This window comes from Octopus bimaculoides, chromosome 5, assembly GCF_001194135.2.
Source record: "Octopus bimaculoides isolate UCB-OBI-ISO-001 chromosome 5, ASM119413v2, whole genome shotgun sequence".
Lineage (NCBI taxonomy): Eukaryota > Metazoa > Mollusca > Cephalopoda > Octopoda > Octopodidae > Octopus > Octopus bimaculoides.
The window spans coordinates 35,934,207-35,948,614 of NC_068985.1; the positions used below are offsets into that span (position 1 = coordinate 35,934,207).

The 14,408-nt window shown below is 39.8% G+C and overlaps 1 protein-coding gene across 4 annotated transcripts in view; it reads right to left on the reverse strand.

Annotated features, from left to right (window-relative positions):
* The window catches only part of LOC106876231 (pyridoxal 5'-phosphate synthase subunit SNZERR), a 50,723-nt gene that overhangs the window by 30,375 nt on the left and 5,940 nt on the right, over positions 1–14,408 (reverse strand). The window lies entirely within an intron of this gene.

Below are 14,408 nucleotides of genomic sequence, written 5' to 3' on the forward strand. Positions count from 1 at the left end.
ATATAATCATCATCATTTAACGTCCATTGTCCAAGCTGGCATGGGTTGGACGGTTTGACTGGGCTGGCACGCTTGAAGGCTGCACCAGACTCCAGTCCGATTTGGCATGGTTTTCTATGGCTGGACACCCTTCCTAACGCAAACCACTCCGAGAGTATAATGGGTGCTATGAATGTACATATATGTATGAGCATTCATATATACAGACATATATGTATATGTGGATGTATGTATGCATTTTTTGTACGTCGTCATCATCATCATCTAACATCCATTCTACATGCTGACAGGAGCTAGGCAGTTGGAGAGCTGCTCTGGCATCATTTGTCTATTTTGGCATAGTTTCTGCAGCTGGATACCCTTCCTAACGTCAACCACTTTACAGAATGTACCAGGTAGTAATGTGGCACTGGCTCAGGCACATGTGACACTGCACAGGCAACTTTACAGTACAGGTGCTTTTAGTGGAAGCGTAATGGCCCAGTGGTTAGGGTAGCGGACTCGCGGTCATAAGATCGTGGTTTCGATTCCCAGACCGGGCGTTGTGAGTGTTTATTGAGCGAAAACACCTAAAAGCTCCACGAGGCTCTGGCAGGGGATGGTGGCGAACCCTACTGTACTCTTTCACCAAACTTTCTCTCACTCTTACTTCCTGTTTCTGGTGTGCCTGTAATTCAAAGGGTCAGCCTTGTCACACTGTGTCACGCTGAATATCCCTGAGAACTATGTTAAGGGTACACGTGTCTGTGGAGTGCTCGGCCACTTGCACGTTAATTTCACGAGCAGGCTATTCCGTTGATTGGACCAACTGGAACCCTCGACGTCGTAAGCGACGGAGTGCCAACAACATGGGTGTTTTTTTATGACCCCAGCACCTGCGATCTCGCAAGAGTAGCATCTCTCAGCTGAGAGAGGAACGTAGAGGACATGCCTGTTTTATTTGGTTTGATGTGTCTTAAGCATAGCAAACTGCTAGAAGTTTCAGTCCTTTGTCATCTCTTCTGTGAGGCCCGTCTGAAGGTCCTTTCTCATCACTTTTTCTTCCTAGATCTACCCCTTCCACAGGTTTCCTCCTTAATTAGAGACTGGCACTTCTTTATGCAGCTGTCTCCATCCTATACACATCACATGACCATACCAGTACACTACATCTGATACCTTGTATCAATTTTTCTCTCAAATCATTTCCACTCTGTTGTGCATGCACAGAGACATTATCCATTCAGCAGCGCAAGCTGGTTTCATTTCTTTCAAGCCTTTGATTGTCCTCAGTGGTCACAGCCCAGGTCTCACTGCCATGTAGCATGGCTGTTCATACACAGGCATCATACAATCTACCTTCCACTCTGAGGAAGAGGCCCTTTGTTACCAACAAAAGTAGTATCTCTCTGAACTTTGTCCAACCTGTTCTTATTCTAGCTACCACATTTTCAAAACTACTCTCTCCACCACTAACTTGGTCACCTAAGTAATGGAAACTATCTACTCCTTCTAAGCATCCCCTGGGACATTTGAGGTTGTCTTATTTCCTATACATTCCGAGTGTTTAATGTACCTGCATATATGCCACACACAAAGACTATATTCTCTCTTAACCTTCCTGTGATACAACTGCACCCCTTATGTGTCCATAGCTTACACTGAGTACACTGCATCACTGTATGGAGTTTCTAACATCTTTTCTACACACTGAGCAGGGCTATGTTCATGAAGGGATCAGTAATTTGTCTGTTTTCCTACTTACTAGGACTTTGGTCTTTGCTAAATTAACTCTAAGGCCCTTTGCTTCCACACTTGAAATTTCTTCCCTAGTTCTGGTAGTGATTCTGTAATAAGAACAAGGTTGTCAGCCTTAAACTCTTCTATTATGGCTTGGAGGACTATGATAAGAAGAGACTGAGAACCAATCCATGGTGAAGTCGTACCTATACACTAGATTCCTTGCTATACTCATAGCTGACAACATTCTTGTACATGGTTTGTACAGCTCTCACCAACCACTCATCTATCCCCAACTTCTGCATTGCCCACCAGATAAGGGAGTAGGGGACCCTGTCAAAAGCTTTCTCCATGTCAACAAATGCCTAATACAGAGGTTTATTTTTGGCTAAATACTTCTGCAGTTGTCTCACCAGGAAGATAATATCAGTTGTGCTTCTTCCTGGTACAAAACCAAACTGCATCTCATGTAGGCTAACTCTCTTCCTAACTAATTGAGCTATGATTCTTTCACTAACTTTCATCACCTGGTCCAGCAGTTTGATACTACTGTAAGTATTTCTGTTTAAAGCATCATCATTGTCATTTAACATTCATTTTCCATTCTGGCATGAATATGCTATTCATGCCAGCATGAATAGCATATTTGACAAGGAACCAGAAAACTGTAGTGCTGCATTGAGTTCCAATGTCATCTTCAGCATGATTTCAATGGCTATATGCCCCTCTTAACACTAAACATTTTACAGTGTGTACTGGATGTTTTTTCTCATGTCACAGGCACTAGTGAGGTTGCCAAGTAACTTGCTGGACAGGAAAAAACAATGGATAAAAGAAAAAATTCCTCTTGAATAAGTGTGTGTATGTGTAGGAATATTTGAGAGAGCGGGGAGGTGGTTTTATGCCAGGGACAAGAATATGTGTCTCGCTATAGAGAAGACACATGACTACTCTGCATTATACAATGTTGGATGGGAGTATCTGAGAATAAAGATAAGATGATAGTGATGGGATACCAGAGCAAAACCCTCAAGGAATAAGAAATGGTATGGGCAGTGGATCGGGAAGGAAATAAAGCAGTTATAAGAGTGTGAGGTGGGAGTGACAGATAGTTAGAGATTGAATGTAGGGAGTGATGAACAGGAGTGGAGGTGCTGCATGATTGGAAATATCAATATTGGGGACTATAATGTGTGGGCATGGTGGCAGACATAAGAGGGGCCTGGGAATGATAGCAGATATGTGAGGTGTTATGATGAAGTATGGCAGAGGTAGGGTTGGAAATAACTGGAAGAATGATAATGAGAATGAGAGAGGGAAATAGGAGAGGGGTGGCTGTAACTGGTAACACAGAATTAAGAGATGTAATATGTGCCTAGGATGGATATGTAAAAACTATCATTTCATTTTCCAAGTTGAGATCCTAAACCGAATCTAAGGATTCTTGCTTGCCTGATCCACCGCTGGCAAAACAGGCATGAAAGAAATTTCTTTTGCACCTGTTCAGCCAGTGGTGGATCAGGTGAGTGAGAATCCTTAGATTCGGTTAGTGTAAAAACTAACATTTCATTTTCTGAGCTGAGATTTGAAACTGAATCTAAAGATTCTCACTCGCCTGATCCACCACTGGCTGAACAGGTGCGAAAGAAATTTCTTTGTTCTGTCAAAAAGTGATGGATGGATTTCCACTCGACCTCCGTCCTGAGCTGTGTCACTGAAAGGTTCAACTGGCCAGCAGGTGACCTAGATAGGTAGAAATTACTCCAATGGTATATCTGTTCTTCTAGCTAGGATGACCATTATAAATACAGTCAGACACATGGCAGATGGACAGACAGCTAACAACAGGCAAGCCGTCAAATGATGGCAGGCCATGAGCAAACGTTAATAGCCAACGACACTACACAGTAGCAGGACACAAACAGACAGGACGGAAAGACAACATGACCCGACCCAGTGACCAATGCACACACAGACGCAAAACATGCCTTGTACTACCTCATCACATCGGCACACTATTTCTCCTGTTGTTTCTTTTTACATTGCCAACTCGAAGCAGTTGGTAACTTCATGTAGTGGCCTTCATTGATTTTGTGAATCAAGCTTTGTGTATCCAACATGTAAATGCAAGTGCCGATCAATTAAATTATTTAAACTACATTCCGATGCATTTGAATTTTGTTGTACATGTACACTAATGCTGCATATCCAATGGTGCATACTACCTTCGTTCCTCTCTAGTCTATGTATGTCTTCTGTATTCAGGATCTTTGTCTTGCAAGTTACTTAGTAACCCTGCCAGTGCTGGTGCCATGTAAAAAGCACTCAGCCCACTATGTAGGGTGATTAGTGCTAGGAAAGGCATCAAGCCATAAAAAATCATACCAAATCAGACTCTGAAGCCTGGTGCAGTCTTTTGCCTAGCCAACTCCTGTCAAAATGTTCAACTCATGAGAGCATAGAAATAATGATGATGATGATGATATGTATATGTATATATGAGTGTAATGTGTGTGTGTATAATATATATGCATTCATATATATTGCACTCAGTTGTGTGTGCATCATGATCATCATCATCATTACTTTGTGTGTGCATATATGTGTGTCTTCTCTTCCCCTCCACTTTTATTTGTATACAACTATCATCTGCTGTCAAGCCAATGTGAAAGAATAGGCTCATCAAATCAGTGTGATCTCAAGCTCAAATTCATGGCTTCCATATCAGACCATGGTTTTTGGAGAGGGCATGCTGAGGCCTTCATCCTGCAGTGGATTGAAAATAGGCAATCCAATTCAGTCAAATCCAAATGTTTGCTCTGCATCATGGTTTAGAACCCAGCATGATGGTGTGTTGCTACTTGCACCAGGTATCCCTATTCATCTGCTGTTACCATCACGGAGATGAAGATCAGTTATTTTGTTTTTGCTTCATTTGAATAAAACAAAAATGTGCCACAAAGCATACATATTCAATGTGCATATATACATACTGCTGCCACACAATAAGTTACTGGGCATATTATGTGAAAATGATAGTGAGTATGATGTGTACACAGCTATTCTTCACTTGAACGAAACTCTTGTTCTACTCTAGCATCTATGTCTAGTGAGTAAGACTATGTGGCATTTAATTAGCCTAAATATGTATCAAAAAGTTTTGTTGGCGTGGCTGGGGTATTCCATACTTCTGCAACAATGAAATTCCACCACTTCTGTAGTGTCAGGCACATGGATGGTGTAGTATAGGTGGGAGTAATTGTGATTCTCTAGTCCCTTACATGGATGCATTCCCTGTTAAGGCACCACATAGATGAAGCCATCATCTTCATTGATTATCAATGAGTGAACGTAAAAACTTTAGGCATCTTCTTTTCTTTCCTTCTTTTATTTATTATTTTTATTATTACTGAGTGAGAGAGTAGCACATGCCATCAAAGTGACACTGAGGTACAAATATACAAAACCAAATATACCTTCATGACTACTCATCTAATAAGGCATCCTGTCATAGAAAATCTACCTTAATGAAAATGTTAAAAAAATATGAATTTGTCAAGGGCAGCGTAAATGTCCTCATAAATTTTAGTTTTTTAAGGCTTCTCTTTCCTATGGCCATAGCTATAGATATTGTATGAATCAATCTTAACATAATCCACTGATTTTGCATGGCATTCCTTAACTTATTGTTGTTGATGAATCTAATGGTTTCTGCTGGAAGTTTTACATTCCTAGGAATAAATACATTTCCCAATATCTAGTTCAGACAAGAGATCATATCCATTAGTATCACAATTTAATTTTTTACTTTTTGGAACCTAGCTTTCAAAATAAGACATGATAATCTCAATTTATTTTCATCTAGTAAATCATTTGTTATTTAAAAATACCCATTTTTAAAATAGAAACTTTGTTCATATTTCTCTGATAAAGAATTAGAACTGTGTCAAGTACTATGCATAATTTTATAAAACTTATTTCTGGGTTATCTGTATGTCAAACCTCATCAATGATCAAGGCACTTTTTCAAACTACTTATTTTGGCAATATCTTTTTCTTTTAAAAATGGGCTGTACATCTAATTCTGTAGCTAATTCTTTTGCTGATGCTAGTGCACTTACATATGCATTGGCATAATAATCAGTTAAGTAATTACTGACAATAATTAACAAAACAATGGTAGACAGTTCCAAAATGATGTTCTGCCCAATTTTGCTGACATTTATGTTGCCTTAGACAGAGTCATTATTACTAGAGGACTGAAATCTCCTATTTGAGATTCAGAAGTTTAAGCTTCATGTTGCATAACAGGACCAGAAGCAGACATATTTGAAACGTTATAAGGAGCTTCTCAAATTTCTTAAATTTCATATATAATGACTTTGACGCATTCTAATCTGTACCCCTATCATGTTTCTTGAAGAGATTTTTCAAAGAGACATTTAACATGACTTTTACGAATCCTGGAAAAAAGTCACTGAATAAATAATGACAGACTTAAGACTGATTTAACATTCTTTTTCTGTTTCATTGTTTTGTTTAAGATATTGAATAAAACCTTTGTTTTTTTTTTCCTCTCATATATGTGTAATGTTATTGTAGATGCTAGTAGAAACACTGCCTTTCAGGTGATTGTTTTTGCTACTTTAAATTCAGCAAAAGAAATGTAAAATTCAGACAGAAAAAAAGTCCAACCTGGATGAGTTAAGGGCTCTCTCTCTCTCTCTCTCATACACACACACACATTAGATGTGTGTACTGGTGTTATTCCAGTTATACCCATTGTATGAATGTGCGAGAGAGAAATAGAATGATTGTAAATGTACATGTAAGCAAGTTGAGAGAGAAATGTGAGTATTAATGTGAACTGTGAGAAAGTTGTCTTTATGTGTGGAGCAGATGGAACATAGTATCTGGCTATATTCCAAGACAACCTCTAAACAAAGGTTAGAATCAAAAGAAAACAAATTCCGAAGAACTAGAACTAGAACTAGAACATTCTATCAGCAGTTTGGTACTTAAATACAACAGACAGCAGCAGATCTTTGATGTTTGCTGATGATCTATCACAGATACCACAAAATATTATTGGTTGGAATAAATAGTATTTTCAAATTTTGGCACAAGGCCAGTAATATCGGGGAAGGGAGAAGTTGACTGTATCAGCCTCAGTGCTTAACTGGTAATTATTTCATCGAGCCCAAGAGGATGAAAGGCAAAGTTAACCTCAGCAGAATTTGAACTCAGATTTTAAAGATGGACAAAATGCCACTAAGCATTTTGCCAGCATGATTCTACCAGCTTGCTGTCCTGGCTGGAATAAATATTGAAAGATGTGTCTACTTGTCTGTGTAAACAGTTAGCTCTTGCAATTATTTTATTACTAAAATATATAGAGATATGGTATTATTGACTAAATGTTATCCTTTTTACAAAGGGATATTATAGGCTTGATTCTAAGAGAGAGGGTCTGTTACCAACACACATATACAGCTGAAGCTATAGGTTGATGATTGGAATTTATAGACATTTTAGAAATTTCTTTTCATCCTCCTCAACAAGCATTCTCTATAGTTTGCAAAAACTGTGTGTGTATGTGAGTGTATGTGTGTGTGTGCGTGTGTATGTGCATGCATGCATGTACAGGGCTGACTCTAGGGTTGCAGCTGTCCCGGATAAGATGAAGTTTGGCACCCTTATAATTACAATTTTTAAAACTTGCACAGGCATAATAGATGCTGAACATGTGTGGAAAATAGACTCCATTGCCAGGGGGGGGGGCAAGCCACAGGTAAGAGATAGCTTCCGGTATCTAGGCACCTAGGTTAGTAGTGGAGGTGGATATCCCAAGAACGTAGCTGTGAGAATAAGATTAGCTTGGGCCAAGTTCAGAGAGCTCCTACTCCTGCTGGCAACAAAGGGCCTCTCTCTCAGAGTGAAAGGCAGATTGTTTGATGCCTGTGTGTGAACAGCACTGCTGCATGGCAGTGATACATGGGCTATCACAGCTGAGGACATGCATAGGCTTGAAAGAAATGAAGCCAGTATACTTCGCTGGATGTGCAATGTCATTGTGTATGCTCAGCAGAGTGTAAGCATCTTGAGAGAAAAGTTAGGCACAAGAGGAACCAGATGTAGTGTGCAAGAGAGGTGACTGTGTTGATATGGTCATGTAACGCATATAGGCAAGGACAGCTGTGTAAAGAAGTGCCGATCTTTAACTGTGGAGGGAACCTGTGGTAGAGGTAGACCTAGGAAGACATGAGATGAAGTGAAGCATGATCTTCGAACCTTGAACCTCACAGAGGCAATGACTAGTAACCAAGACCTTTGGCGATGTGCTCTGTTTAAGAGGACTCAAGCCAAGTGCACCTGTGCTGGTGGCACATAAGAAAATCAACCTTGAACTTTGGGCCTCATGGGTAGCTAAGTTCCTTTTGAGCATTGGGCGTCATGGAGGCAAGTGGCTGAGTTCCTTTCAAGCGTTGGATCTCATAGAGGCAAGGTGGCTGATTTCCTTTGAGTGTTGAGCCTCATGGAGGCAAAGTGGCCAAGTTCCTTTTAGTGTTGGGCTTTACGGAGGCAATGACCAAGACTTTTGGTATTACGTTGTGCTTGAGAAGAAGACCCATCAAGCCAAGCAAAATCAGTCATGGCAGATACTGGTGTCACAAAAATAGCACCCATGCCAGTGGCACGTAAAAACAACCATTACACTCTCAGAGTGGTTGGTATTGGGAAGGGTGTCCAGCCGTAGAAAACCATGCCAAATCAGACTGGAGCCTGGCATAGCCTTCCAGCATGCCAGTCCAGTCAAACCATTCAACCCATGCCATCACAGACAACAGATGTTAAATGATGATGATGATGCTTTAAAACAAAAACAAAAATGAGAGAAAAACCTCAATCAATATCCTAACTAAAACATTTTTTGATTATGTGCAAATGATTTTTGTAGCAGCCGAGACCTTTGGAGATATGTTATGATGGTGAAGACCCAGCAAGTAATGTGAGATCGCAGCCATGGCCGATGCCAGTGTTGCATAACTGGCCCACTTAAAAGTATCCTTGAAGTGTCGAGTGATGTGATGTGCTTGAGAAGACCTGTTGAGTCAAGTGAAATCGTAGTTGTGGTCAGTGCTGCCTGACTAGAACCTGTGCTGGTGGCACGTAAGAAGCACCATTCGAGTGTGGGTCAATGCCAGAGCCACCCGACAGGCTCCGATACCAGTGGCATGTAAAAAGCTCCATCTGAATGTGGTTGAAACTAGTGCCTCCCTGACTGGCTCCCATGCCAGTGGCATGTAAAAAGCACTATCTGGATATAGTCAAAGCCAGTGCCCCCTGACTGGCTCCCATGCCAGTGGCATGTAAAAAGCACCCACTACACCCTCAGAGTGGTTGGCGTTAGGAAGGGCATCCAACTGTAGAAACCTTGTTGGATCAGATTATAGCTTGGTGCAGCCTACTGGCTTGCCATTCCTCAATCAAACTGTCCAACCCATACCAGCATGGAAAGCTGACGTTGAATGATGATGATGACGACGTCTTGGACATAAAGACAGACGAAATACAGCTAAGCATTTCACCTGGCGTGCTAACATTTCTGCAAGCTCGCCGCCTTTCAAAGCTACAAAATAATGCCTGATTAATTCCAAACAGTGTGAATGAAAAGCATTACATCTGACAGAGTAATTTGAATGCCAAAGGGTTAAACAAGGAAGACAGTTCTCAAGAAAATTCTAGCTGTTTTGATTGAAATGCACCTGCAATAATACTGCAGTTTATATTGTGATTCTAATTTATAGATCTTTCTCTCTGCTTTGGAAATGTAATAATTAAATATAATTCATGAGACTAAATTATAGTTATCAGAAGGATAATTTATTTGTAGACCATTTGTTCCCAGAAAATTTGTGTGATTTGAATTTTAATCTGAAATACATGGCTAAAATCAGATGCAATGTTTAAAATTGCATGTATCTGAGAACTTTGCTGATAGGTGTCATCACTCTTACTTTTGGTACTCATTATTGACATATATCACTTCCTCACTGTCATCATTTTTTCTTTCTTTTCTTCTCTCTCTCTTTCTTTCTCTTTCATTATTCCCTCTTCTATCTCTCATCGTTGACATACATCATTCACTCTCTCTCTTTCTTTTTTCTATCTCTCTGTACCATCAGTACATCTCACTTCCACTATTCCCTCTTCAATCACTTTACCTCTCTCTCACCACTCTTTCTTGTTCATAGTGTTACTCATGGTTTTCCTATTCAATCTCCTTCACAACAATTGGCATGTAGCTGCCTATAACTTTCTCTCACTTCTTCATTAATATGTCCTCTTACCAAATAAGTTCTATTGTATTGCCTTGCATCCTTTTTACTTGCATTGATTTGCATGATAATGCTTTTCTGTATTTTACTTGGGTGTCTTTGTGTTTTAGTAAATCAACATTGTATTTTCGTTGAACCCTACATTCCTCTTTTAAAGCCCTTAGCTTCAGTTGTAGTTTGCCAAATAGTAGATGGTGGTTGGAGGCTATGTCAGCCCCTCTTTTTTACCCTAACATCTAACAGTATATACTTAAAACCAGATGGCCCGAACACATAAGCAATATGGAGCTATGGCAAAGAATGAATCAAGCTTTGATTAGAGAGCAAATGTTTAAGAAAAAGTGGAAGTGGATTGATAGTATAATTAGAAAGGACACACCAAATGCAGCGAAAAGTGCTTTACAGTGGAATCTGGATGGATATAGAAAGAGAAGTAGGCCTAAGAACTTGTGGCGTAGATCAACACAAAAGGAACTAGAGAAAGGGGGGACATTCATGGCAGAGTATAAGTACAGAAGCGAAAAATAATGTGACATGGAATTCAATTATAAGTGGCCTATACTCCGCGTTGGAGGGTTAAAGGCAAGAACAAACTGTCCTCTTACCCCTGTCACTCAGCTTCTCCCATTATAATCTCTCTTCTATTCAGCCATTCAATCACATTGCCTCTTGCATACAGATAACATAGAGTGCATAAAATTCTTAAATCTTGCAGAAGACCAGACACCTTCTCTAGTATTGGACCACAATAAAATGCATCCAGTATGCTTTCGTGTAAGAAGAGGTGACAGTATAGGGTACAGTGAACCTTTAATCTTGTCAAAGACATGTCAACCTCTTTAGAACCAGTATCATGATAATATGTTCTCAGTATACTAAATAATGCGGTTGGTGTTAGGAATACATTCAACCATTAAAAGCATATAAAAATGGAGCATGCAAGTGAGATGTGGTCTTATACCAATCTAGGAAGGTAAGTAACTCCAGGTAAGAAAAGAACTGATTCAAAATTTAACAACCCACATCATACCATGCCAGCTTGGGAAGAAGTCAAATGGTGATGATGATGATAATGATATTACTGAACATTCAGTTATAATTTGTTATTTCTTTGTTATATAAATATTCTTTGTAAAAGTATTTGTAAATTCACATCAGTGTGTTTTACTGTTCTTTTTGCCATGTTTGTTCTAGAGTGGAAGTTTTCTTCAACACTACCAATTTGCCACAGTCCCTTGTCATCTCCTTAATGAGATTCTTCACACACATACACATGCACACACAACATGCATGTATATATACATATGTATAGAATCATTCTCTTGCTTTCTCTCTCTCTCTCTCTCTCTCTCTCTCTCTCTCTCTCTATATATATATATATATATATATATATATATATATAGAGAGAGAGAGAGAGAGAGAGAGAGTCAGTAAAGCGCTAGATAAAATATCTTTAGATTCCCTTATGACACATTTCTAGCACTAGGAAATATTGATTAGTCCCCAAGCAACTGTAGTAACTCTTTACTCTTTCTCTTTTACTTGTTTCAGTCATTTGACTGTGGCCATGCTGGAGCACCACCTTTAGTCGAGCAAATCAACCCCAGGACTTATTCTTTGTAAGCCTAGTATTTTTTCTATCGGTCTCATTTGTCGAACTGCTAAGTTATGGGGATGTAAACACACCAGCATCGGTTGTCAAGCGATGTTGGGGGGACAAACACAGACATACAAACACACACACACATATATATATATATATAAACATATATATATGATGGGCTTCTTTCAGTTTCCATCTACTAAATCCACTCACAAGGCTTTGGTCGGCCCGAGGCTATAGTAGAATACGCTTGCCCAAGGTGCCACGCAGTGGGACTGAACCCAGAACCATGTGGTTGGTAGGCAAGCTACTTACCACACAGCCACTCCTGTGCCTTGGTGAGTTTTTAGATTTTTTTATTTTGTTTTTTTTTATCAATGCTAAAATATGAAGAACACACTGCATGTAATAAGTGCCAACTGATTCAAAAGACTTTATTCTTAGATTGAAAGGATATTCATAAAAGTATTTGCACATAAGATTATTAGGAAAATAAACAAAGAGAAATAAAAGCTAAAATAATTACACAAAAATATTTCATTTTAAAATGTAGACTTTAAAATTAATAAATCAGTCAGCTGGCACATCTATTATAAATATTGATCCATATGGAATAAAATTAAATGGGGCAGTAAAGGTTACTATTGTAAATTAATAGCTAATCATACTTGGTGCTGACCTAAAAAACTATTGTCATTCTACATTAAGTACAAGCTATAAAACTACTGAAATAAAATGTAGTTGAAAGATTTATTAACCTGAGAATATTTCTGAGAAAATAGCTACATTGGAAAAACACCATACAGTCTGACATATGGCAGGTTAAAATTTCTGCTTTTAATATTTCTTGTACTCATAAGGGGACAAGCTAGCAGAATCATCAGCATGCAGGGCAAAATGCTTAGTGGTACTTCATCTGTCTTTACATTCTGAGTTCAAATTCCACTGAGGTCGACTTTGCCCTTCATCCTTTTAGGGTTAATGAAATAAGTACCAGTTGAGCACTGGGGTCGATGTGAACAACTTACCTTCCTAACGCTAACCACTCCGAGAGTGTAGTGGGTGCTTTTACATGCCACCGGCACGAGGGCCGGTCAGGCAGAACTGGCAATGGCCATGCTCAAAAAGGTGCTTTTTACATGTCACCTGCACAGGAGCCAGTCCAGCGGCACTGGCAGCGACCGCGCTCGAATGTTTTTTCACATGCTACCAGCACAAGTGCTAGTAAGGTGGTGATGGTAATGATCACACTCAAATGATGCTATTTCCATGCCACTGGCACGGAAGCCAGACAGCTGCTCTGGCAATGATCACGCTCAGATGGTGCTGTTAGCGCTCCACTGGCACAGGTGCCAGTCATTGAATTTGGTTCAATTATGATTTCGATTTCACTTGCCCCAACAGGTCTTTGCAAGCAGAGTTTAGTGTCCAACGAAGGAGAGGTTGGCATGGGTGCCAGTCGTCGAATTTGGTTCGATTTCTATTTCACTTGCCTCAACAGGTCTTTGCAAGCAGAGTTTAGGGTTCAATGAAGGAAAGGTATAAGTGGGCTGGCTACACCCCTGGCAGAGGCCACGGATTATGGTCTCACTTGGCTTGCTGGGTCTTCTCATGCACTGCATATTTCCAAAGGTCTCGGTCACTAGTCATTGCCTTGGTGAGGTCTAATGTTTGAAGGTCATGCTTCACCACCTCATCCCAGGTCTTCCTGTGTCTACCTCTTCCACAGGTTCCCTCAACCACTAGGGTGTGACACTTTTTCACACAGCTATCCTCATCCATTCTTGCCACATGACCATACCAGCGCAATCGTCTCTCTTGCACACCACAAGTGATGCTTCTTAGGCCCAACTTTTCTCTCAAGATACTTACAGTCTGTCGAGTATGCACACTGACATTACACATCCATCGGAGCACACTGGCTTCATTCTTTGCTAGCTTACACATGTTCTCAGCAGTCATGGCCCATGTTTCACTGAAATGTAGCATGGCTGTTCGTACACATGCGTCATATAGTCTGCCTTTTACTCTGAGCGAGAGGGCTTTTGTCACCAGCAGAGGTAAGAGCTCTCTGAACTTTGACCATGCTATTCTTATTCTAGCAGCTACACTTTCAGCACACCCTCCCCCGTTACTAACTTGGTCACCTAGATAATGGAAGCTATCAACTACTTCATATACATATACACACATATACATATATATACACACAAACACAAATATATACACACACACACACTTACAAATATATATACACACACACACACACACATACAAATATATACACACACATATTCATATATACGTGTTCTTGGTTGTCTCCTGTCCTAGCTTGATTTAAGCATTTGCTACCACAACCTCGTTTAGGCTTAGCAGCCCCTCTTGTTTTTTTTCACTGTCCTGTTTGGGATCTTTATGATTTGACGGGCAACACTTGTATTCTTAACGAAACACTTTCAAACTTGGGACACTGGTAGAATGTGTCATATAAAACAACTTCTCTTAACCTTAACAAAAAATTGTACATCGCAAGTTATTTCATGTTAAAGTTGTCGTATTTCTGTAATTTCAACCAATCACTGACGTCTATTCAGCTGAATACAGTTAGTGCTGTTCGGTGTCAAGTGTGTTATTCCCTGTTTAATTATATCATTATTCCCTAGTAAGGGTTTAGGGTTTTAGGGTTAGGGTTTTAGGGTTAGGGTTTTAGGGTTAGGGTTGGGGTTAGGGTTATGGTTATGAGTTAT